Source organism: Polypterus senegalus, chromosome 10 (genome assembly GCF_016835505.1).
Source record: "Polypterus senegalus isolate Bchr_013 chromosome 10, ASM1683550v1, whole genome shotgun sequence".
NCBI classification, from domain to species: Eukaryota; Metazoa; Chordata; class Cladistia; order Polypteriformes; family Polypteridae; genus Polypterus; species Polypterus senegalus.
Genome location: NC_053163.1, coordinates 181,337,366 through 181,362,843, shown reverse-complemented (window position 1 = coordinate 181,362,843; position 25,478 = coordinate 181,337,366). Strand labels below are relative to the sequence as shown.

The 25,478-nt window shown below is 40.9% G+C and overlaps 2 protein-coding genes across 2 annotated transcripts in view; one reads left to right on the top strand and one right to left on the bottom strand.

The window, feature by feature from the left end:
* The window catches only part of LOC120538399 (myosin regulatory light polypeptide 9), a 30,100-nt gene extending 15,787 nt beyond the window's left edge, over nucleotides 1-14,313 (bottom strand). The window contains exon 1 of the mRNA XM_039767915.1: nucleotides 14,197-14,313. The gene's annotated coding sequence lies outside the window, so the exon portion shown is untranslated. The remainder of the gene's footprint in view (nucleotides 1-14,196) is intronic.
* Nucleotides 14,314-20,646: 6,333 nt separating this feature from the next.
* LOC120538397 (phosphatidate phosphatase LPIN2-like) overlaps nucleotides 20,647-25,478 on the top strand; it is an 88,555-nt gene continuing 83,723 nt past the window's right edge. The window contains exon 1 of the mRNA XM_039767913.1: nucleotides 20,647-20,742. The gene's annotated coding sequence lies outside the window, so the exon portion shown is untranslated. The remainder of the gene's footprint in view (nucleotides 20,743-25,478) is intronic.

The window sequence follows — 25,478 nt, the reverse complement described above, 5'->3', positions numbered from 1 at the left end:
ATACGGATGATAATGGCTCCTTAATCGGTTCATGCCTCATCACACACCTTATATCTGGATTAAGCAGATTTGTTGATCAGTAGATGGATGGCAAACGTCACTTCATAACAAAGGGCACATCTGGGTTATCAATTATGAGTCAATCTGGAGCAAATGTAGAAAACCACATGGCTGTAAATCTGTAGGTCGAGTTACCTTCTGTAACTGTGTGGTTCGGTAATGTAGCACCCTTGGTATCTCATTGCACTTTTATGCTATAAATCTATTTCGATAGGATTGCTGTGTTCAGGTTCATTGTGCTTTCCACATTTTTTTCTGTATTTGATCACAGTGATACATAGGATGTAAATAGCAGTTTAGTCATAAGCCAGAAGCAAACTTTGCCTTGTGGAAGCCGGCCTGGACACAGACAAGCAGACACGTTGAAGTCACCCAACACACGTTTATTATAGTACTCCATATTTACAAGTGCACACAAACCCCAAAAGTCCCCACAAGTCCAGGCCAACTACACCGATGGCTTTTCTTCTTCAGGCTGCCTCCTTGCTTCCTCCAAGACCTCGTCTCCTTCTCTCCCAACTCAAGCCCTCGAATGTAGTGAGGCGGCCCCCTTTTTATACACACCTGGATGTGCTCCAGGTGCCTCCCAGCAATCTTCCACCGGCACTCCCCTGTGTGGCAGAAGTGCTGGCCGCGCACCTAGAAGCACTCCAGGTGTCCTGCTCCTCTTCCCCCCAGCACTTCCAGGTGTGGCGGAAGTGCTGAGTTCCAGGGCTTCAAAGGCACTGGGGCACCTCCTGGCGGTGACCACGGGCCCCTACAGGGCTGAGCTTCAAAGCTCTGCATCCGTGGTCTCCAAAACCACCAGGGCGGTCACCCCCTCGTGGTCTGGGAGAGCCGCAAGCCCTCCACCAGACGTCCTGGGCGTCCCGGCTGGGTGCCACCCCCAGCCGTGTGCCACAGCCTCTAAAGCACCACAATAATAATTTATTTTGTATTTAGTATGCAGGGTAGAAGAAAAGCATGACACAGTGCAGGCCATGTCATTATTAGCAAACGTGTTTTTTTTTGTTTATTTAAAAATATAAAATGTATAACAAATCAGAATCCAGCACCAAAAACAACTACAACATAGCAAACAAAATAATATATTTCTAAGACAATCCATAAAACTCTGCATCTGAGTCCCCCTCAATTTACAATGCTATATGACATCGAGTGGTTCTTCATCTACAAATCAAAGAAAACCACCAATACAATAAAATACAAAGGTTCAGCACAGGCCTGCTGTACTTACTTCGGAAATTCCATGAATATATTTCCCTACTTCTGGGCAGATTTTCACAAAGCGAGTCAAATTTTTTTCCAGTTTAAGAAAATCTGGAATATCTCTTTCCTGCCGAGTTGTAGAAGGTAAATAAGATTTTTTGAGGTGAGAAAACAAACTCTTGGTGCATGTAGTGCGGTATCGGATATTACTGATTTTTCTTATTGTACACTTTTATTCCCATTTGGTTTTACTCCATATATTGCTGTTAACAACAACAACAACATTTATTTCTACAGCATGATTTTATACAAGTGATATAGCTCAAAGTGCTTTAGAAGATGAAGAAAGAAAAAAAGAAAAAATATATATAAAAATATAGATCCATTGTGATCTCAGAATCACACAAAATGGTTTACATGTAGGACATTCCCAGAACATGTGACCTAGCAAGGCGAGCACTTGGTGGCATCGCTCACAGAATGGATCACATCGTGAGTATATTGTAGACAATCTCAGATTAGATAGACGTGAATGATGAATACTTTTTAGTTGAATTATAGCGTGCTTGGCAGACTAAACTAGAATGGATTTTATGAATGGCTGAATTCCATTTGCCTTATGAAATTTTAATTGAAAGCTCTCTTTACCATCATGCACTAAGATCGTCAAGGGGCTAATTCCTTAAAAGTTGTTGATATACTATGGAGATGCTGCCAAATTCTTCATTCAGAGTAACCAGTATCACCTCAGAGATTGATAAACGTGATAGATAAGGGAAGGTTGTTCTTCACAAAGTTTCTTATTTGTATACATAAGAAAAAATGTGTCAAGGAAGATCAAACATATGGGACGCACATATGTTATCAATATTTTAGACGCTGTAACAGATGGATAGGCGTCCCACTTGGGTTGCACTGAAATACCCTGCCCAGCCAGGAGGCCATAATGGAGGCATCATGTGGATGAAGATGCAGCCCAGCTGGGTTGGTTCCCAAATCTAATCCCAGTCCTGGAGAGGGAATATTGGATGTATTAGGGGATTCTGAATATCAAGGATAATTTGTCCCCAATACACGAGTAGGTAGCATTCTTCTCGTGTGGTCCCAGTCAGAACACCTGAAGGGTTGTCTGGGACCTTATTGGGGTCTCTGGGTGCCACCAGGGTACACTGACGGGAGAGGACTTCACTGTTTTGCCAAACGTCCGTGTGTAACCCAGAAGTGCTTCCATGACACCTGAAGTACCCAAAGGTCCAACATAAAAGGTGGCATCTCACCTCTCTCTGGGAGTCAGGGGTGGGAAGAGACTGGACAACACTTGCTGGAGAGAGTGAAGAAGAAGAAAGAGAAGGAATTGTGTTAATTGTATGGTAAGGTACTTTTGATCCCGTATGGAACCAATATTGGTGTTGCTATATTTTAGGGTTTGGGGTGTTGTTATGCCCCCTGCAGGCCACCATATAGAGAACTCTAAATGCCACCAACTTAATGTTTTCTTTAGAATGAATATTGTATGGCTTAAAAAAGTATGATGCATAGAGGCAGCAGATAAGAGCTTCTCTGTTTTAAAAAGCGTCCTATATTAGTTTAATTTTTTAACAGATGGTGAACCAATGGATTGCTGGCGTACTAATGGTAATTAATGCAGGCTGGAGCACACGGCAAAGTATTAAAAAATGGGACTCAGGGCAAGATTTCCTTTCCATGGGTAATCAAACAGATGTGGTTTTGTGGAACTCTGTCACTTTGTAATGTTTTATTGTATGCATTGTTGCGTCCCAGTAAGAACTTGTTACAGTGTTGGGTGGAAGAAAACAATGCCCACCACAAGTCATGTATCATTAATGAAAAAAATAAATCAGCAATCAGGTTGCCCAGCATGCCTGGTTGTAGGTAGTCAAAGGCCATACTGCTGAGCGGGCTCCCTGTCTACCTGATCTATGCAAGCTAAACAATTCTTAATAAATCAGGATGTCTTTAATATCCACACTACAATGTAAAAAGTAAATCCCACACCAGTCAAAAAGTTACAAGGCAAATGAAACCCCTTCCATTGCTAGCTAGTTCTTAAAAACATGCTGGTTCAATTGGTTTGTTCCTGATGGCAGCACAGAAAAAAAAAGATTATGGCCCCTGCCCATGCAGTGTTTAGTACAGCCTGACTCAAAGTTCAGTAGCCCCTTAGTGTTTGAGAAAAGAAGCATAAAAGGTAATGAAAAGAAAATACAGTGCCCTCCACAATGTTTGGGACATAGACACATTTTTCCCTGCTTTACGCCTCTGCTCCACAGTGTAAAATTACAAATCAAACAATTCGGACATCGTGACTGAAGGGCCCAATGCAGACTTTCATTTAAGGGGATTTGCACACATTTCGGTCATACGCTTTTTCTACACGGTCCCCCCATTTCAGGGCACCATAATGTTTGGCACACAGCAATGGCAGAGCTATTAAAGCCGTCATATTTAGGACTTTGTCGCATATCCCTCACATGCAAATGACGACTTGAACTGAAGGTACTGAAATGGGGGGCCCTTACATAAAATGTTTTGTAATTTCTACACGGTGAAACTATAATGTCAGCAAAACCTCTTAACATGAAAGTCTGCAATGTGCACTTTAATCACAGTGTCTGAATTGTTTGATTTGCAATTTTAAACTGTGGAGCAGAGGGGGAAATCAAGGAAAAATTAGTCTTTGTGCCCAACATTATGGAGGGCACAGTATATGCACTTGCTCAGAATCAGTATTATCTTTTTATTTTATCATTCCCACTGTTTCATCCAATGATGATATTCCATTTTTGAGTGAAAGCACAATATTGCCTGCTCATATTTTGTTTGACCAGCCACCAGCTTGACTGTAACCTTTTTTAGCTAGCATCACAGTAAGCTGTGAAACCTGAAACCTGCTCTCCGTTGGGCCTTCCTGCTTCCTATTATTGTTAAGTCACTTTGTTTTATTCCTGATTTTTAAAACTGTTACTGGTTGCTCATTTTATGTTTCTCAGTTCCCATAGTATGTCTGTACTTAAAAGATATTTAGCTGTTTTCTTAATTATATAAATGCTTACAGATACAAATGTGGGAGCAATGTCCAAAAACTGAAATAAAAAGCACTGCAGAAGGCTAACAGTGCATGATAAAACACTTATCAGTACACACAGTGCCATCCTAACTGTCACTCGGAGCAACCTTTCTCTAAATCTTCCACTTGTCTTCTCATTTTATCTGCTCTGCTGTGCACTCAGTAGCTGGTCAGCGGTCATAACTTGGCTGAGATCCTTCTCCCTGGTCATAGCATTTAAAGACCCAGAACAACTTTTTAAAACAACAGGTCCATAAATCAGTCCTCACACTCTCCCCACATACAAACATAAGGACTAATATGGATGGCCCTGGTGCAGGAACACTCATTTTACAACTCTGTCTCCTGTCATTACGTCCAGAGATTTACCACTTTCCACTGTTCCCAACCCCTCGTTCAGGACCTCCCTCCACAGCTGTAACTCCCAGGAATGCCATTAAAACACATCCGAGAGCAACAGCACTCCCTGAGGGACATCAGACAGGATGTGACCTCCTCAGGATAAGTCACAACATTCAGCCTTAACTACATTTTGATGGGATTTCTGAAAGAGTCCCGTAATGTACCTAGAGTAATTGATTATTACTGTAGATATCTGTGTGATATTGCAAAAACTTTGTAGCTTTTCACCAACATTAAAACATGTGAAGTCATAGTATTATCGATCCAGAAGTCAAGCTTTTGAAAATTAAAAATGGAGTGACATCTCCTCCCTAATCTGCCCTCCAACTAGAGTCCTGCCTACGCTGATAAATGAGCTCTTTTCTGAAAGCTCTGAAGTAGGACCTGAATGAGTTAAGTGTTTTTCTTTAATCAAAATGCAAGAAATACAGAAACAGGAAATCATATTCTGTGGCAAACGAGATAATCAAATCTACAGGCATGTTTTTAGATCACAATTTGTTAACACTGATAATGGGCAATAAATCCTCAAATCAAAAGTGATATTTTCCTGTAAAATAAGTGCATGACTGATTTTGAACAGAAAGAAGGGGTGTAGAAAAAATAAATAAATGAAATGAAACAGCAGTGCACTTCAATGGACATGAACATTGCACGTTCTTAAGCAGAAAGAAAATTTCAAAGGACGCCATGTACAAGCTCTTATGACCACATGATTCAACATGTTGTGCAGACGATGGGCACATAGGACACAGCATGTAGACAGCACCAATCAAAAATTGCAATATGTTTAATTTTCAATATAATTTGAGAGCTAATAAAAATCAATATGGAAAAGCCAATATTGTTATGTTCAGCACTTTTATTCGATTGGACACAACTTCTTCTGAGCATTAAATAAAATCTGCAAAGTCTCTGCTGCTCTTTTTAAGCACATTTATGTCGAATACCCTCATGTAGCATGGCGGTGTTGAGCATGAAAAAAATTGAGTGAGGATCGGAAGAGTTTAGAACAGGTAGGGTTGGCGCTACTGTTATTTACAAATGGTTTGATTATCTTGGGTTGACAGTTCAGCCAGTACAGCAACTTAAGATGAAACATGTCACTTAAAACAAAAAGGCCATCCAGGCCTCAGTGACGCCTGCAATGTGCTCTGCTGCCTCCCTGGCAAAAGAGGTCCCTGCTAAGCAAAGTTCACAACATATGAGCGGACAAGCAGCGGGATATTGCAAAACTACTCAACTTCTGTCCGGAAAATACCCATACTTTGTTAGTGGTCAGATACCAACACCAAAGCCTATGTCACATTGGACCACTTTTCCACTTTGTAGACTTCATCTCAGTCTGCACTGGTCGGAGGCAGTTGGCAGCACACTCCCATGGACTCAGTTGCCTAACATCACATACCCAACGACTGAGACCAACTAGTTTGCAACTAGATGGGATAAATTGAAGTAGGTTTGATTTTCTCTTAGGTCAGGGGGCAGGCTGCAGGCTGTCAATGCAGGAGAGCTGACAACCAAATGAACGCTTATCCAGATGTATAATACGTAGAATGTAGTGACAAGGAATACAAAAAAAACGCAAACCTCACTAAGAGAACAGAAGCTTGTCTGTCTGATGCCTCGTATTTTACATACCATAACAGAATGGAAAAAAGAATTAAAGGGCAGAGACTGCTGCTGAACTCTCTACAGCTGTTAAACCACTCTGTCAGGCAGCACGTAATTAGCTCTGAGTGCTGGGAGATCAGCGTTCAGTTGGATGATGTGATTTTTAATCATGTAATTTGACATGGTGCAGCATCGAGACCAGCCACCGAGACTGGCAAATCTGACATACCTCATGACAAAAAGCCACATAATGTGACATCGGCTTTACTATTAATTCACATCACACCAGAAGTGAGATGTCAACCCTCATCCATCCATTTTATGTGCTCTCCACTCTTGAAACATTGCAATATTTAACTTATAACATTTCCCAGGTTGTGTGCATCAGTGGTCAAATGTGAGTGTTTGTAGAGGTAAAAGAGCAAAACTGTTTTAAAAGATTAGCTAATGCCCATATGATGTTTATCATGTTTATCTTTAGTTACCAACTAGGGCTGACTGAAATGCAATTAGACAGATGACTGCACACATTTTTCTTTTCCAAACTAGCTTCCTTCACATTAGCTTTGTGTAAAGTGAGCCTTCTGTCTTCTTTCAACAGTTTATTAGCCTTGGCAATGTTGACATCTGTAACCATGGTTGAGGGCCTCCACAAATGCGCTTCATCATTCACCCACATGTTGCCGACCTTAAAAGTGCTTCAGCCACTGACTTACAGCAGCATCGCTGATCATTTCAAACACCGCATGCTTGGCATAACATTTCAAGAGTTTCATTAATATTCCATCCATCCATCCATTATCCAATCCACAATATCCTAACTACAGGGACATGGGGGTCTGCTGGAGTCAATCCCAAACAAAACAGGGCGCAAGGCAGGAAACAGACCCCAGGCAGGGCGCCAGCCCACCGCAGTCATTAATATTCCTTTCAAGCTTAATCCATCCATCCATCCATTTTCTAACCCACTGAATCCGAATACAGGGTCACGGGGGTCTGCTGGAGCCAATCCCAAACAAAACAGGGCGCAAGGCAGGAAACAGACCCCGGGCAGGGCACCAGCCCACCGCATTCATTAATATTCCTTTCAAGCTTAATACTAAATTCAATCCCACACCTCTGCTGTACTCTTACAGGAACATCTTCATCACCCACCATGATGACATGTACGAGGCGTTTCCACTCACTGTGTCAGAGTGCTGAGGAATACGGCCGTCCAGTTGCAGGTTCACAAACACCTGCACAGCATTCACATGTCTACCTCCCTGACAGAGGAACGGGGTCAGTCTCATCACTTTTCAATCAGCCTCATGTTATCATTCCGGCAAGCGCTCATTTATATCTTTAAAAACAATATGTGACAAAGTTTGGGATATGGTGTTTCTTCACTTGCCTTTGCAAATAACTGCAAATTACTATCGGTTCTGTTATTTGTTAGGTAAGTTTTGTTATTCTGTTTCAAGAACTGGTTGAAAACTGTTTTAACTGGAGCTGTCAATAGCACTCTAAAGATATACTGTATTTTACTAATCATATGGTGTAGTTTAACTGTTCTTTGTATTATTTATTTTAGACCACATGTCATCAAGCTGAAGAACAGGATTGTATTAAATTTAAATGAAAGGCAATAAAGAATCAGTAATACAGTCAATCCTCTGTGCTTTACTCTATCATTCTCTAAGCAGAGTCAGAAAAGGCACGCATATGCAAATACATAATTTGGAATCATTACCAATGTTGTAAATCATACAAAATACACATACAGTGTATACAGAAACATTTTATTGCGATCTTCAATTAGAGAGAGATAATGAATTAAGACCTTTGTCTTTCCTTATATAAAACTTTCAAACAAAGAGATAGCGATAGCAAAGTTTACTGACTGGCAGACGCTGACGCTAGCAAGGTAGGCCAGGTTTTAAATGCAATACGTATAACGGAAACTCAAAAATGACTTGAGGAGACAGAAAATAAAAATGGCTGGAAAACATCATGCTATTTGTGATGTTTCTTTGAGGCACGGCTATTCATGAAATTTGTTAAATTTTGGGGAAAATAAAACGTTTCCTTTGCTTATATTTCATATTATTATTGTGAAAAATATATACCATGTTTATTTTATACTAGCTGTGTAAGAGACCTAGAAACTATTGAAATTGTCAGAAAAAAAATTGAAATGTAGAGATGTCAGGTAATTGAAAGGAACTACTCTGGGCATCTCTCTCCTAGGAGGTTTCATTTTGCTGACGTGCTTGTGTATTAGCGGCGGGAGAAAAAGTAAAAGGGATACTGTTTTGTAGATGTTAGCGGCTAAGCGACTTTGTCTTTCTTCTGAGGTTTCGTATTGCTGACGTGCTGGCCTTGCTTGTGTTATTAGCGGCTAAGCGAGTTTCTGTTTCCTCCGAGGTGGAGTTGGGATAAGGGCCGGACAGACAGACACACACACACTTCTACACGTAGACGTCTATATATAAGATATGGTGCTGATCTTCAGTCTTTAAGATGTTTTGAGAATATATCAAGATATATTAACTATCACATTTTAGTTCAAAATAATCACAATATCAATTTAAGTTCTTATCGCTCAGCCCTACTGGTGATGGACAAAATTAATGCACTTCAAAAGACACTATGCACATTTGATTTTTCATATTATTGGTTTTAATTAGACATCGATTCTCTTCAAGTCTGTTAAAAATTTAAACTCATAACTAAGACAACATATTTCACCATGTCTAACTCAGTAAAAGAAAACCTTCTTGAGCGGGAGACCTGGAGAACTCTAACTCTTGATACGAGATTGTGAAAAGGGAAATAATGATCAGAGTGTACTTGGACACAGATTCACATATAGGCAACTTGGGCACAGCCGAATACACCTCACTCAAGGTAAGCGGGTGTGAGAATGTGATTCACTGTACTGTAATGTCACCTGACTGCAGCATCATAGCAGCCCAGCAAACAGAATATTTACTCACATGTAGTTTGAACTCTTTCTAATAAAGTTATAGGAACACTAGAAGTAAATATAAACCTTCAGCATTCCTCACCAAAAGATCTACGTATAGACAATGGAAAAATAGTGAACAAGAATCAGGCAGAGAGATGAATGTGAAAAACACTATACACTGGGTATGGCATAGTGATGGATATAAAAGGCACTGTATTAGATATACAGGAGAGACACTCGGTAACATGGAAAGTACACTAGAAGACAAGAAAGGAGCTACACTACCTAGATATAAAAGGCAACATACAGTAAAAAGATTTGCAGGTTAGGTGAACTAGCTATGTTAAAATCGAACCATTATGTGTGTGTGTGTGTGTTTTAACCCAGCACTGGGCTGGCACTCTCCAAAGACTGCTCCTGCCTTGCACACGGTGCTTGTTAGGCTATGCTCCAGTTCCCCTGCGGTTTTGTGGCATTGTATAAAACAGATATGAAAAATATGAGACACACATAGATATGATAGAAATGCAGCCTCCACGTTGGAGTCAGTCCCAAGCCTGGATAAATGCAGTGGTAGTTGGAGTCAGCAAAGGAATCTGGGCATAAAAGTCACACTGAAACTTTAAACAACATTGACCCCACAAAGAAGTGGGAAGAGATGAAGAAGAAGAAGCTAGATATGAAAGAAATTATGGAAGATAAATGTGTGCACACTGTATGATAGATAGATAGATAGATAGATAGATAGATAGATAGATAGATAGATAGATAGATAGATAGATAGATAAGTAAAGCACTATATAACAGATAGATATGAAAGTCACTGTATATTTTTGCCACATACTTTTATTAATCCCTGATGGGAAACTGTCTTTTCGCATGACCTCTAGGGATCAGAGTGCAGAGTCAGCCATAGTACAGCACCACTGGAGCAATTTTCAGGTCAAGGGCCCAACAGTGTAGGATCCCTTGTGGCAGTAACAGGATTTGAACCAGCAACCTTCCAGATAACAATGCAGATACTTAGCCACAGAGTCACCAGATTGATAAATACTACACGAAGCAGACACAAAATGTACAATGATGGGTAGATAGGCCAGGTAAAGTGGGAAAGACGTTATATAAATAAATACTAAGTGCTATGATAGATGGAAATAAAGACATAATGACAGTTGAGGAAAGTGCTGCTATGTGACATTTGTATATTGATAACACAGGTATTGTTTACTACAAAGGCATGTGAAATATCCTGTGAAAGATATATATACTGTAGATATGTAAGGCATTATATAACCTGGATACAAAAGCTGCTTTATGAGCTACTACTACAGTTACTGATTTATTTCAAAGTAAATAAAACAGCTGCTAGAAAAATGCCAAAAAGAAGACCAAGCTAGTTTCATGTAAGAGATTCTAAGCACTTGTCAAATCAACTTGAGATGCCTCCATACCTTGTATGCTGAATAATCCTAACAAATGCTCAACAGAAAAGTTATCAAGCCAATTTGGGTCTTCGTTGTCGACCTGCCTGCCGAGGTCCCAATCAGCTTATAAACACAGCGGGCATGTCTTCCTAAAAAGGAAGTGCTGCTCTTCAGCTCCCTGGAAAAATTCTGGAAGCAACTGTCTGGCAGATTTTCTCTGATATGAGCTCAGTGGCTTTCATGTCAGATATGTCGGCTTCAAAAGGCAAGCTGGAGTTGTACATGGCGTAGTATCCACAGCAAGCTGTCCTCAGTATTTGCAACTTGAAGCAGAATTACAACAAGTCACAGTGACTGCAGCCCAAAAAGTAGACGTCATACTCATTTCTGGCAGACAGTGAGAATTCTCTGACACATTTTGTTTAAAATGTTTACTCTTGCAGCTGCCGCATTATAATATATTTATGTGACAGGTCACAGCATAGCATTGAGGTAAGGTTTTTGGGGAAGCATCTCATTGTCATATATCAGGAGAGGAGTGGGGGCAGGTTATAGAGAAGATGTCAATTTTTTATCGCAACTAACATGTTTATCAAAGGCAGGAGGCTCTAAACGTCTTGTGTCCATTTACAAAGAGCGCACTGTGTTTTTTCTTCCTCTTTGTCAGACATTTGGATCAATCACGCACACCGACCCTTCATTCAGAGTTCCTATTGCCAGACCCTCCATATGGTCTGAGACAAGTTAACTTTGTAACTGACTATTTGCTTCAACCATTTGTTCAGATCTTATGCATTTTAAATGCCTTATCAAGCAAATGTCCCAAAATAGCATTTTGCACAATGCAGTCTATCCCCTCCTATTTCTCTGAATCCAAGCCAAAAATGTTTCTGAATTCCTTAGCAAACCAGCCCTGTGATTTCACTTGTTAAAGGAGGGTGTTCCTCATTTTGTAAATCACAACATTATGCTTACCTGCTCTTCAGGTACTGAAGCTAAACTAACTGAAATAAATTCCCTCCTCAGTCACTCTGAGAGAGCAGTCACTCCCAATAGCTCACATCAGCCTTACACTAGGACATAAAACTCACCTCATGCCACATCCCCAGACCACCAGTTCAGGACTGGAGTGCTCTTGTGGCCCACCTGGTGAGCATCTATTCCACGTGCCTCAATACACATGCCCAGGATCAAAAAGACGAGATTCAAACCCAATGCTCCAGTCTCTATATACAGGGAGGCCACGATTCACCTATTGAGTTGCATTCATATTCTAACTGATCCTTCAAAACCAAACTTAGTCTCCAGTGTCTCAGCTTGTTTGTGTTGTGTCCCAATGCCTAACCCAATCCCACCTCATAAACGGTCAAACTTCATACCCAAATTCACAGTTTCAGTCCCTCAGGCCTGGAAACATCTGACAAAGCCCTCCAGCTTGAAGTCATCTGTGAAGATTTCATTCCAACACTTCACATTTAATTCCCAGCACTATAACTCCTTTCATACTATGAAGATTTTTCTCTAGGGGCCCCTAGTTCATGTGGTCAGAATTAACACCTACTGTCACAATTCCTATCAACTGAGCCCTGGTGAAGATTTGTCCTGCTGGTAAGCATTCACCCGTCCTCCAGTTCACCAAGTCAGGATTCATATCTAGAACTCCAGTTTAACAGCTCAGAGTTCATCACCAATATGTCAGTCCCTCTGAATATGGTCTTCATTGATACCAACTGAGCAGTCGCAGGCCTCTCAATGCTAAATTCACCAAGAGATGATTTTAGCTCCATTGCCTCATGTTTTGTGGACCACCAGGTTAGCATTCACCTGTACGCCAGTCCCCTATCTTAGAATTCATTCCCAGTGCCTATGGACTAGGTGGGCCTAAATTCAAGCATAACATGCCAGTTCTGCAAGTTACGAGTTCACCCCAGTGACGCAGCTCAAAATGTATGCCTAATGTACATAAACCTTAGGTTGCTTGAGATACTATATTTCCAATGGTGGATTTTTATTGTGTTTTAATGGTGTTATGTATCTAAATAATAATATTTAATCAGTCATTCTCCAATCCGCTATATCCTATCTACAAGGTCATGGGGGTCTGCTGGAGCCAATCCCAGCCAACACAGGGCGCAAGGCTGGAACAAATCCCTGAGCAGGTTGCCAGCCCACCGCAGGGCACACACACTACAGACAATTTAGGATCGCCAATGCACCTAACCTGCATGTCTTTGGACTGTGGGAGGAAACCAGAGCACCAGGAGGAAACCCACGTAGACACGGGGAGAACATGCAAACTCCACGCAGGGAGGACCCAGGAAGCGAACCCAGGTCTCCTTACTGCGAGGCAGCAGCGCTACCACTGCACCACCCAATAATATTTATTATTTTAATAATTTATTATTAAATAAGCATTAAGGTTTATTTCAGTGTGCTGTAAGGTATTTATTGTTTTCAAGTTATTTGAATGTGTATCCCTAATGATGGAACAGGGGTTTCCAAAAAGCAACATTGATCATCATGGAGAGTTTTAACCCTAGCCCTATATTTATATCTTGGTTTTAATTATTCACAGTGTCTGCCTTTTTTGTCCCCCCAACACAATGGAGAAGCCCAGTGTACTCAAATGAGAAGCTAATGACACTCAAATGTATTCTGTAGTATTAATCTTGTGTTACATGAATCTGCTGTTTCTGTTATTTGCTGTTTCTGAGTATTGCAGCACATGTTTTGTTGTGCCACTTGACCCCATTTTCCAATGGATTGATTTCCCATGCACTGGGTTGATACTTATTCTTAGTGTCCTAGCCCACTTGGGTCAGGATTAATCTTCATTCTCCCAACATTTATAATCAGGACCAGGATTTATCTTTCTTACCTTACAGGGCACGTACTAGATGCTGCTGGTATTAGCTTCAGCCACTGTGACCCCAAACTGGATTAAGAAGACTGGAAAATGGATTCATGGATCACATTGCATTGCTGTTTTCCCAAAAGCTGCATTACAGAAGAGCTGGTATATACTGAAATTATTATTAAGTCGTCTTACATTGTTGTCACCGATTGTATAATCAGTGTAGATCGGACTGGGCCTGCCAGTTCCACATTGTATAGCGGTGGGTAATGTGAATTACTTTATAAGATGTCTGGAGGTGATGTTCTCCATAAAAGGCACTGTACATAATACAGAATGTACCAGTAAATTAAATCAAATGTATTACTTGTATTTGATGTTTTACCGTGTAGTTAGGAGAGTTGTGATTACTTTCCCAAAGGTTCTGTATCACAGGAATAGGTGCCAGCGACACAAGTCTCGCTACGCGATTCGAGACACGACGTAATGATGCTTTATTTCAGTAGCAAATCGACAAACTTAAATCGCGGCGCTCTAACAAACAGTCTACCAAACTTTCGCTTACGATACCGAAAGAAAGAAAAGTCGGCCTCACCTGAGCGTCTGGGAGGAGGCAGGCACGTCAGCACACTCGTCCGTCGCCAGCTGTCCGATGTCAACCGTGCAGCTTCACGCAGCGCAAAACTACTTTCGCTAGCTCAACTTTGAAAAGCCCCGCCCACTTCGAGCGCTCGACCAATAAGCTGTGAGAGTTTGTCCAAACTGTGCCCGTCCTCCTGAGGAGTTTACCCATACAAGGCGAAAGAATGTGGAAATTTGGCAGATCGGTCGTCATAGTGGATTTTGGGATATTTGGGAGGTATGATGCCATATATAGAGAAAAAAAACCTTATTTACGAGAGGACCATGTCCGTGGCATAATGCTCCACAACACGACGCTCTGCTTCCCTAACAAGGCCGGTACGGCGAAGTGCGGTTCGAGGAATGGGGGTGGAGGAAGTGGGATGGTCAGGGATATAATCCCTTGCTTTTAACTTAAGTTTGACTCTTTGATTCTATGTGATCTCAGATAGTAAAACACCTAAATTGTCAGGCAACCTTATACCACCAGTCCTCAACCCAAGAAAGGCCAGTTTCAAACTTGACAAATTTTATTTTCCCAGTACCTTTGTTTCCTCCCACTCCCTAAAGATATGCGTACTAGGCAAAATGGGCAATCGTGTGAATGTGCGGGACTGTGCCCATTGAATAAACGGCGATCCTTTCAAAGTTAGTCCTTGCCTCTTTTTCGAAGCCACCAGAATTCTGGCAAGCACTTCGAGCTTGGTTACAGGCATTATGTGTATAAAATGAATTATTAGTGTTTTACTAATCATACGTCCCGCATCATCGTAAAAGAAAAAGCGGGTGGATGAATTTTAAATTCAGATAAATCTGTAGAGGGCGCTTGCCTGCAACACGCTACCCCATAAAATAACCCGTTTTAAATAAAGAGTCGGGTTTGGCATCGAGAGCAAGAAGCCTTCTTTCTTTGTTCTTATTTGCGATATTTAGTTTGCAACATTAAATAACTAAATAAACAGGGATATGTAATATTAGGGTTATATGTGTATTATATTCATGCCATGTACAGTATTTGTACTAAAACGAATCATCTTTTCTTTATTTTGAGCCGAAAATATTTGCAAAGCATCTCTTTTTGCAGGATAATATATTAGAGTGTTTCTGGTAAAATGTAGCATACATTTGGTCATTTATGTGCAGTTAACTCAAGATTAACAATTTTCACAAATACAGCATGAGATCACCAATAAAAGTGGACGGCTTAAGCATTATTACTTGTCAACTGCATATCCTAGACCCTGCCTATTCAGCATATTTGTTAGTGGTGTCAGTACCAAGGAGAACAGCAGAGTAGACAAGAAGTCACCCTGGAATATTCCACTTTTGTACTATTATTATTTTCAAACCCACTTACTCCAGTACAGGGTCACAAGGAGTATTATCATCATTATTATTATTCCTATTGCTGGTACAGTGATCAGCGCTACTTCCTAATGGATGCATTCTCCCGGGTTCAAATCTCTCAAGCAGTTGGTGTCATTGTAAACTTTGTATGTCCTCCCAGGGTCTGTGTGGACTTTCCTGTGCCATCCCCCAAAGACACAAATGTTAGGTTGTTTGGTAATTCCAAATTAGCCTTGTGTGTGCATACATGTAAATGAGCCTGGTAATGGAGTTGTCCACAGAGCTATTTCCTGTTTTGCCCGTGGTGTTGCCAAAGTTGGCTTCAGCGCCCTATGGTCCTAAAATGGATTAAGCAGGTGTGAGAATGTTCTGTTTTTCATATTTTTTTCCTGTCCTTTGTCAAAGTTAAATTTCTGTTACATTATCAATCTTTTAAAAGACCTTGGTTGTCTTTGAAAGACCTCAGTGGTCCAGCATAGTTTATAGATAGTGTAACAGATAGCCCGGCCACAGGCAGACACGGCACCAATTTCCACAACACATGTGTTTATTTTCAAAGTATACAAACTGGTTCCACCAGCTCGCTCACGACTACTCAGTACTCTTCCTCTCTTTGGCTACCTCCACTCCTCTCTCGCAAGCTCTGTCTTCCTCCTCCTGACTCCGGCTCCTTGATTGGAGTGAGGTGGGCCCCTTTTATAATGCCCCAGATGTGCTCCAGGTGCTCTGAGATAGTCTTCTGGCAGGACTTCCTGGTATGGCAGAAGTGCTGCCCTTGCACCCGGAAGCACTCCAGGCGTACACAGTTCCTGGAGTGGCAGCACTTCCTGGTGTGGCAGAAGTGCTGTCCTCCAGGGCTCAGGAACCATTCAGGCACCCCCTGGATTGGCCACGCACCTCCACAGGGTTGAGCTTCCCAGCTCCGTATCCATGGTCCTTGATGGAAATCAGGGGGGCTGCCCTCTCGCGCCCAGGGGAGATATTGCCTCTCTTCTTGTCCTTCCCTGCTCCTGGTGGGGAAAGGACCCTGGTCATCTGCCACAATAGATAGATAGATAGATAGATAGATAGATAGATAGATAGATAGATAGATAGATAGATAGATAGATAGATAGATAGATAGATAGATAGATAGATAGATAGATAGATAGATAGATAGATAGATAGATAGATAGATAGATAGATAGATAGATCTATCATGGTCACTCTGCAGTTATTTTTAGAGACTGGTATTCCTATTCCTTCTTTTATGTTTATGAAGATTCTACCTAACATCTTCCATTACTTTAATTAATGATAGTAATAATTAATTACATTTATATAGTGATTTTCTTGCTACTCAAAGTGCTTTGTGTAGACAGAGGGGAACCACTTCAACCACCACCAATGTGCAGCACCCACCTGAATGATGGAATAGCAGCTATTATTGCTCCAGTACACTCACCACACTTTAGCTGTTAGGCGGTGAAGGGGTGAGAGAAAGATAGCCAATTAGAGATAGGGGATGATCAGAGTGCCAGAATGACAAGGCCATGGTGGGCAGTTTAGCCAGGACATCAGGATAAACCCTACTCTTGTTGAAATATGCCCAGGGATCTTTAATGACCACAGAGAGTCAGGACCTCGGTTTTACATCTCATCCAATGGATGGCACCATGTTTACAGCACTGTGTCCCCGTCACTTCACTGAGGAATTGGGATCCACCTACAGACCACCAGTTAAGCACCTCCTGCTGGTCTCACCAACATCTCTTCCAGCGGCAAGCTAAGCTTTCCTAGATGGTCTTCCATCCAAGTACTGGCTGGGTCTGAACGCGTTTAGGTTCAGGTGGATGACCTGTTCTGAAGTACATGTAGTGTGGCTTCTGGCATTTTCACTTGTTTTAGGGGGGACTCCAATTCTTCTCACTAGAGGGGTTACGGCATGCATTATTTGAGGTGCTGAAATTGTGTGTACCTCTGATTGAGATCCACTTTATTCTGTCTCTTAAAAGCATGCCAGTAGCAGCCTGGGCACATCAGGACTACACTGCTGATGTTGTTACCTGCTATATTGGAGATCATTCTTTTCTTCTGTTTCCTTTTACTCTGATCATTGGCTGTGTTATAGTTAATGCTGTTAACCACTTGACTTTTCTTCTGCTGCGAGTTGCTGAAAGTTCTTCTTCACTGATTGGTATCACATTTCTCATCTCTTGATTCAGCCCCACCACAGCCTTCTGTTTCCTCTTCTAGATTGTGACTTGGCGTCTTTCCCTTAAGCACATCACTTTTAATTTTGAATTGTCAAACCTAGGGTGCTAATTAGGCTAATATTATTACCATAAGAACCATTAGCGTTGTAAACCTTCCAATAAAGCTGTACACTGACTTTTCAGAATGGAGTCACATGCACAAATTATTTGTGACTGCCACCTCCTAATGATAAATCCTTTTTTATGGCTTCAAGGTGTTTTGGAGGTTTATGCAATGTGTTATCATATTAACCTTGTGTTAGGTTTCTGTTCTCTTAGCATCATTCATGGCCACACATCCATCCATCCATCCATTTTCTAACCCGCTGAATCCGAATACAGGGTCACGGGGGTCTGCTGGAGCCAATCCCAGCCAACACAGGGCACAAGGCAGGAACCAATCCTGGGTAGGGTGCCAACCCACCGCAGGACACACACAAACACACCCACACACCAAGCACACACTAGGGCCAATTTAGAATCGCCAATCATGGCCACACATCTCCTCTAAATTCAAATCCTAAGAGTTAGGGATATCATAGTGTTTGAAGGGAAGACACTCCAAGACTTTTCTACTCCTTTACCTCCAGTTTAAGTGGGAGTCAATATTTAGACACCTCTTTGTGATTGTTTCCTCAGGATCAGGAGTCAGGTTGAGAAAACTGAAATGAGGAGAGTAACCAGAATCAAAAGTAAAACTAGTGAACCCAATGGAAGCAGTGGACAATACGGAGGAACAAGTATGAAACTGAAACAGAGAAGGAGATAAAAAACAGAAACAGCAGAACTAAGCAGGAAACTAAGTGCTGGATGAAGTGGATCCCCACTCACTGAAGTGCTTTGATGAGTGAGAAAAGTCATATGTAAATGTAAAGATTATTGTTATTATTATTGTTATTATTCATTTACAGGAGTTGAAGGAATCCATTAGTTAGCACCAGATGAAACATCATAGTATGCTACATGCATAACTGGTCTCCATACTATAAAAAAAAAATATATCGCAGTGCTACAGAAAATCCAGAGCAGAGCAACTTGGCCAATTCAGGAACTGAACTGAATATGAGCTGTGTGATAATATTCAAGGAGATGAACATTTTCAGTTTCATTTTAAGCTTACAGAGATTAAGAGGGGACATAATTCAAGTGTTTGAAAGGAGAAAGGGTATTAGGACAGAAGATCGCAGCTGTTACTTTATACATAACACAAGTAAATTGATAGAAGCGATTACTAAGGAAAAGGCAGGGCAACGCATGTCAACTACAGATGTGTTCATGAGGAGTCAACATGGGATTATAGACAGAGAGGTTATGTTTATGCTGGCGTTCTGAGAGGAAGAAACAGATAGTACAGTATTTACAAATAGTATTTACCTGAAAGTGCGATAAGATATCACCCGAGAGGCTTGTCATCAAATTAAATCAAATGGGACTTGAAGGCACAGTTTGTAGATCGGCACAAAATTGTTAATAAAGCACGGAAGGCAAAGGGTTATGTCGATGTTGGGCGTGGCATATACGTCAGGGATGAGTGCTGAGACTGCTGCTGTTTTTAATACACAGTATATAAAATGATCTTTATAAGAATGAAGAGAGAACTAACGACCCAGAGATGGATTTCTGGTTTAGCACTAAATCTTGGTGGACCCCTTTATCACGGTCACATTGGCTGACTTCAGACAGGACAAACCAGATCAGATCGCCTCGCACCTCTCGAATGTCCTGGCGAATGGAGTTTAGTTACCCTCAAGGAGGACGGTTCTGCCAAGATGGAAGTGTAGCCCCCACCCCAAATGGGACACCTTCCTCAGGCGACCAAGAATTGTCCTAGGTGGGCAGGGAGCCGCGGCTTGCAGACACAGCATTTAAAGAGCACTTCCATCACGTCTTCCGGCTGATAAAGCCCATTGGCCTTGATGCGTGGCCGCCAGCGAGTCTCGTATGTGGACCCCGACCTTGGGATGCTTCACAGAGCCCGGCGTGTAGCGCAGGGGGGTGGGGGTTGTAGGGAGTTAGTGTGGCAGATGGGTTGCGGCATGTATGAGTAGACAAAGGGATCAAACTGCTGAGAGCACATATTACTGCCAAAGATATGAGCAGTCCTTTAAGGGCCACCACGCTCGTGACCGATTCAATTTCTCCTTCCATCGAATCCCCAGGTCGTTACAGTATCATGGAAACACTGATAATTCTACAGAACTCACTTGACTAGAGATTGACACATTATGATGGGCTGAATGGCCAGTTCTCATGAAACTTGTTTTTAGATTCCAGACATCATTATTAAAAGACAAAAGGGAAATCTCATTTTAAGAGATTTATGTTACAAAAAGACACCAAGGTGTGGATTTTTTACGTTTCGTTGGGCAAGTAAACACGCCTCTGTTGAAACGAGTCAGGAGAATGTTTTCATTTCCATCCCGTCATATTTCTACCGTAATCATATTTGTACCTTGCCCTCGAAGACTAAGGCGAAGTTCTTATGGTCCAAAGTGTGCATTACATTTTTTGTATGTTTTGTTATGCCATGTCACTGTTTAAATGTCTCACCTGAGCTACCCTCACGCGTTATATCCAACGTTGCCATCTAAAACCGCATACTTCTGGGACTGAGCGCTCTGAATATTAAAATCCGGTCTCTGTTGTGTAAACATCTGGATTAGTATCCGATTTCAAGGTTTTTCGATGACCCTACATTGTAGTCGCTCGCTTTTTATCAGGCAGCTGTTTGCGGTGTGCAAGACTCCACTGTGGGCGGCTCCAAGAAGGCGTGGCTTTTGGTCCGCTACTTCTTTTTGATTGGAAGAACGTTTGAGCGACACTGTGACTGCGCAGGCGCGGGAATCAGGAAGTTCAGTGAGTCAGATTGTGTGTGTGGCTTTTTTAATTGCTATTATTACAGGCGACTCATTGACAGGACTGAGAGTTCGCCGGGACAGGTAGGTGTCTTCTTTTAGATTTGAATGTATGTTCAACTGTGTGGAACTTATGTTACATTTTTCTTTAGCGTGTGCTAATGCGAAAACTTTTATTGTTAACCCAGTTTCGTGTGTTTTTGTTATAGTTAGATGTGTAGCCACTAAATTTGAGAAAAGTACGCAGTTCTTGGTACGAAAGCCGCAGGATCGATAAGCATGATGGTTAAAGCGAAACAAACCAAAATTGACAAAGGGAATGGCTCATTTGGCGACGTTTGCTTGGTCGTCTCTTTCGGTTTAAAGTCGTGGACGTCGGCTGCGTGCTGTTTTCGTATTCATGACATCTTTAGTGATTTCTAGCAAATCCCAGCTTACGTGGGCAGTCGGTCCAGCAAGTTGAAAGGTCATCGTCCTCTTTAGTACACGGGTACAACTTTAATTGTGTATCTTTATAGGTATTTCTTTCAAGATTTAAATAGTTAGAGCGAAGTTTAAATTAAATGAGAACCACTCGCATCGGGTTAATTGAAAACTTGATGCCTCCTGTATTAATGTGTTTTTCATCTAGACATTTCCGCAAAGCTAGGGTCAAAACGTGTTATCGGCATGCTGTGAATCAATCCTGCACTCGGTGTCTTGTAAACTGCCACATCTAACTACTTTGTCTTCTAGGAATTAATAATACTTTCTAAATATTACGTTTCGGCTTTAAGAGCTAGGGCTTATTTAATAAAATATTTTGGAATTGTCCTGAAAAATTAATTGATGGATTGAAAAGGATCAGGATGCAAGTTCGAATTCACTGTCGTCCAGGGTACAAAAAATGAAAACTTATTTTTGCTTAAAAAATGGGGAGCTTGTTATTTTTTTTTAAAGGAGGCACAGTGGCTGGTGTTGTCGCTTTATAGATATATTCATTATTATTGCTATATATTGTCTTTATCCAAGGTGACTTCCAACATTGGAGTACTTTTGTTTTTCCAATTGGAGCACAGACAGGTGAAGTAATTCGCTCATGGTCACACAGTGTCAGTAGTGGAATTTGAACTCAAAAGTTCAGAGTTTGAAGTCCAGAGCCATATCCACAACAACACACTGCCTATTATCCATTTGTCTTCATGTGTCTTTGTAGGTTATCCTCCACTTTTTTTTCCCACATTCAGAAAATATTAATAGGTGTCTAATATATGGACCTACGTGAAAACCAACACCATCCAGGGCTGGTTCCTGCTTTGTACCCTGTTCTGCTTGGATTGATTCTGGCTTCTTACTGGCCCAGAATTTTATGTTGGAAGATGTTATGTTAAATTTTACAAATTAAATGAGGTTTACTCTTGTTTAGATGTCTTTCTCAGCAGATGGAGCAGAGTGGCCCAGTAAGACAAATGCCATGGTGAATAAAGATGTTTGTTCAGAATCATCAGTTAGTGATCTGAAGGTCAAGTTTCCTGTTGTCCCATGCCATCCTCCAGCACATTTTTTCCCCCCAGTTATATTATAATTATGCAGAATCTGTAAACTTCAGGTATCTGTATAATCGGGCACATGCAGAGAGTTTGAAAGCATCAGGTGCTGAATTCATGCAGCAAGGCACATAGGGTGCAGAAGAAAGTTAATAACCGAAATAAATAATTTACTCAATGTTTGCCACTTCAGTTCTAAAGTCAGTGCCTGGAAGTAGGGCAGCTCTTTTTCATAAACAAGTGGCACAGATGGCTTCAAAGGGGCAGATGCTATGTGCCCACTGTTTTATTTTTCAATTCTGCTTCAGAAAAATATTGGATGTAAATGCGTAACTGTGCCACAGATGTGTTGTCTTACAGTTTATCAGCCTGACCAACACCATGTATGAACCATTTCTGGATGTTCTGTGCCAAGGCATGAACATAATGTTCTACAGCTTCTTCAGCCGACAGAGGTACCAGTTTCATAGATTCAATAACTATATCCAAGGATTTTCAATAGCGAGTTCAGATAAAATGCCTATAATGCATTCTTTTATAATCTGTGAACCTCACAGTGAAATAAAATATGGGATAACCCTTATCATACGTGAAAATATCTCATACATACGGGATACTTTCATGTACATAAGTAATACCTTTTACGTACGTAAAAATATCTCATGTATGTGAAAACATCTGTTACATACGTGAACATATTCTGTATGTACAGGAAAACATCTCGTACATTTGTAAAAATATATCCTGTATGTACAGGATGGGGTTATCCCATAATTTTTTTCATTGTGCGTTTCATAGGTTCCATACTTTTAATACTTTTGCATCAGTGAAAGCTTTATTATGCACTTATTATTATTGCGCTAGTGAACATTCAAGGCCCTCATTTACTTGCGCTGGACCTCTGAATGTGGTGGATTGTCCAATCTGTTCATCCATCTTCCAAATGTGTTTCTTGCTGCAGGTATCGTGTGCAAGGCAGGAACAAACCTTGGACAGGGCACCAGTCCATAGCAGGATGAATACACACACACACACAAAGAGCTAGGGCCAATTTAGCATCACCAACTCTGTGTTGGATAAGATGCATTGAAAGTGCCAGGCTTCTGAAGACAGCAGCACCTCATATTATGGTCTTTTTATGATGGCGTCCGTATCATTGCAGGTTTTTGAATGATAGCATTCTAAAGATACATTCTCCACTGCATTCATCGTTGAAATGACAATTCTCTATTACTTTTCCTGTTAAGACATTTTTTGTAGCTAACTTGTTTTGATAGCTAATCTGCACTGTTATTATTATTTTTTTTTAATATTATTTTTTGTTTAATCAATGCGTGACTGGGTACTATCACTGTCACTATGGACTTTCATGAGAGAAAATTTGACGTTATATGATTGAACTTGTTAATATAGAATGGTATCCATGCCAGGATGAATTGAATACAAAATTTAACAAGTAGAAATTGCCTGGTATTGAAACCTAAAGAAACTTGAATGTCAATAAAATATTTGTATTCATTGAACTCTTTGGTCAAAAGAATGATTAATCACCAAAACATTTCTTCCATTATGTGCAACTCACAGACTTCTGTATGAACAGCTTTGCTTTCTTAATCTTCCTCCTTTGTAAATTATAGTTGAATGTAGTACTGGTACTTGTAAAGGACACACACAAGACATTACAATTTTTTCATCAGCCGAAATTTTCAAAGCAGCACTAATAACGGGATTTAAAAATTAAATTCTAAGGCAGTTTATGTAAAGTAATGCTTGTTAGAATCTATTCTACCTCAGTTTGTGTGAGACATGATCAAAACTGGAGCAGAGTTCTTTATCACATGCGTCTCTGTCAACTTAATATATTAAATGTCCACCCTGGAATAAACCATTCTTGTCTGTGATTCCTAAAGCCCCCATCTCCCTTGGCGACATGCTTTACTTACTTTATCTGCTTGAACCACACTGGACTTCAGTTCTCGCTAATCTATGTGACATTGTCGGGATTACTTGAAATCTTTATCCATTAATAGCCTTGAGTAAACACTGTTGCTTAAAGGAATACTCCACCCCAAAATGGTATTTTTTTATTTGTTACTTACCCCAAGTAGTTTGTAGTGAGAAAATGTTTAACCTCGTGTTTACGTGCTGAACAAGAGAAAAAAAGTCTGTGCTATAATGGAACCTAATGGGGACCCATGCTGTATAACGGCCAACAATGTAAAAGTATGCATGGAGAAAAAAGAAAAACAAAATCTCATGTTATTCGTGTCACTTAACCTATGTGTTAGTTATACAGTGGCATGCACAAAATGTGCAAAACGAGTGCATTTTTTGCAAACATATTATTAACAGTTACTTCTGCAAAGAGCAGTGTACATCATAAATGGTTAACACATTTCCATACGGTGGCACGGTAGCGCAGTGGTAGTATTGCTGCCTCACAGTAAGGAGACTTGGGTTCATTTCCTGGGTCCTCCCTGCGTGGAGTTTGCATGTTGTGTGGGTTTCCTCCGGGTACTCCGGTTTTCTCCTACAGTCCAAAGACATGCAGGATAGGTACACTGGTGATCCTAAATTGTCTCTAGTGTGTGCTTGGTGTGTATGTGTGCCCTGTGGTGGGCTGGCACCCTGCCCAGGGTTTGTTCAGCCTTGTGCCCTGTGCTGGCTAGGATTGGCTCCAGCAGACCCCCGTGACCCTGTGTTAGGATGTAGTGGGTTGGAAAATGACTGACTGACATTCCCATAATTCTTTGCTTTGGAATTGAAGACAGGACTCTTGACCAGTAAAATGAGGGCGTCAGCCTTGCCTTCAGGTCTAGAGCACAGAATTATTGGAATACACTTTTCTGTTTACCATTGACACTACTTTTTTTTTAAAAAACTATTTAGTCTATTGTAATTTTGCCACTGGTCAGATCTGTTGGATGACCCTTGATGTACATGTGCATTTATGTACACCCCTTTAAATGTGTTTTTTAATATATGGACAGAAAGATTTGAGTATTATTTTAAATACTTTATGCACATAGGTGTTACAAAGAACCTCATGCTACATTTTATATTTTGTAGTCCATTGCTTAATTTAAGTCAACAACAATCCAAATTTGCTCGTGGAAAAAGGTAAGTCCACCCCTTCGATGTTTATCATTACCTCAAATACCTAAAAAAAAGAATCGGGTGCACCAGATCAGATAAAAGTGATTAGCACATCAGTTGAGAGGGCCATTTTTAAACCTCAAACATTTAGTTTGGTGTACTCTTTGTTGTTGAAGTGTGTGTTATGTTGAGATCAAG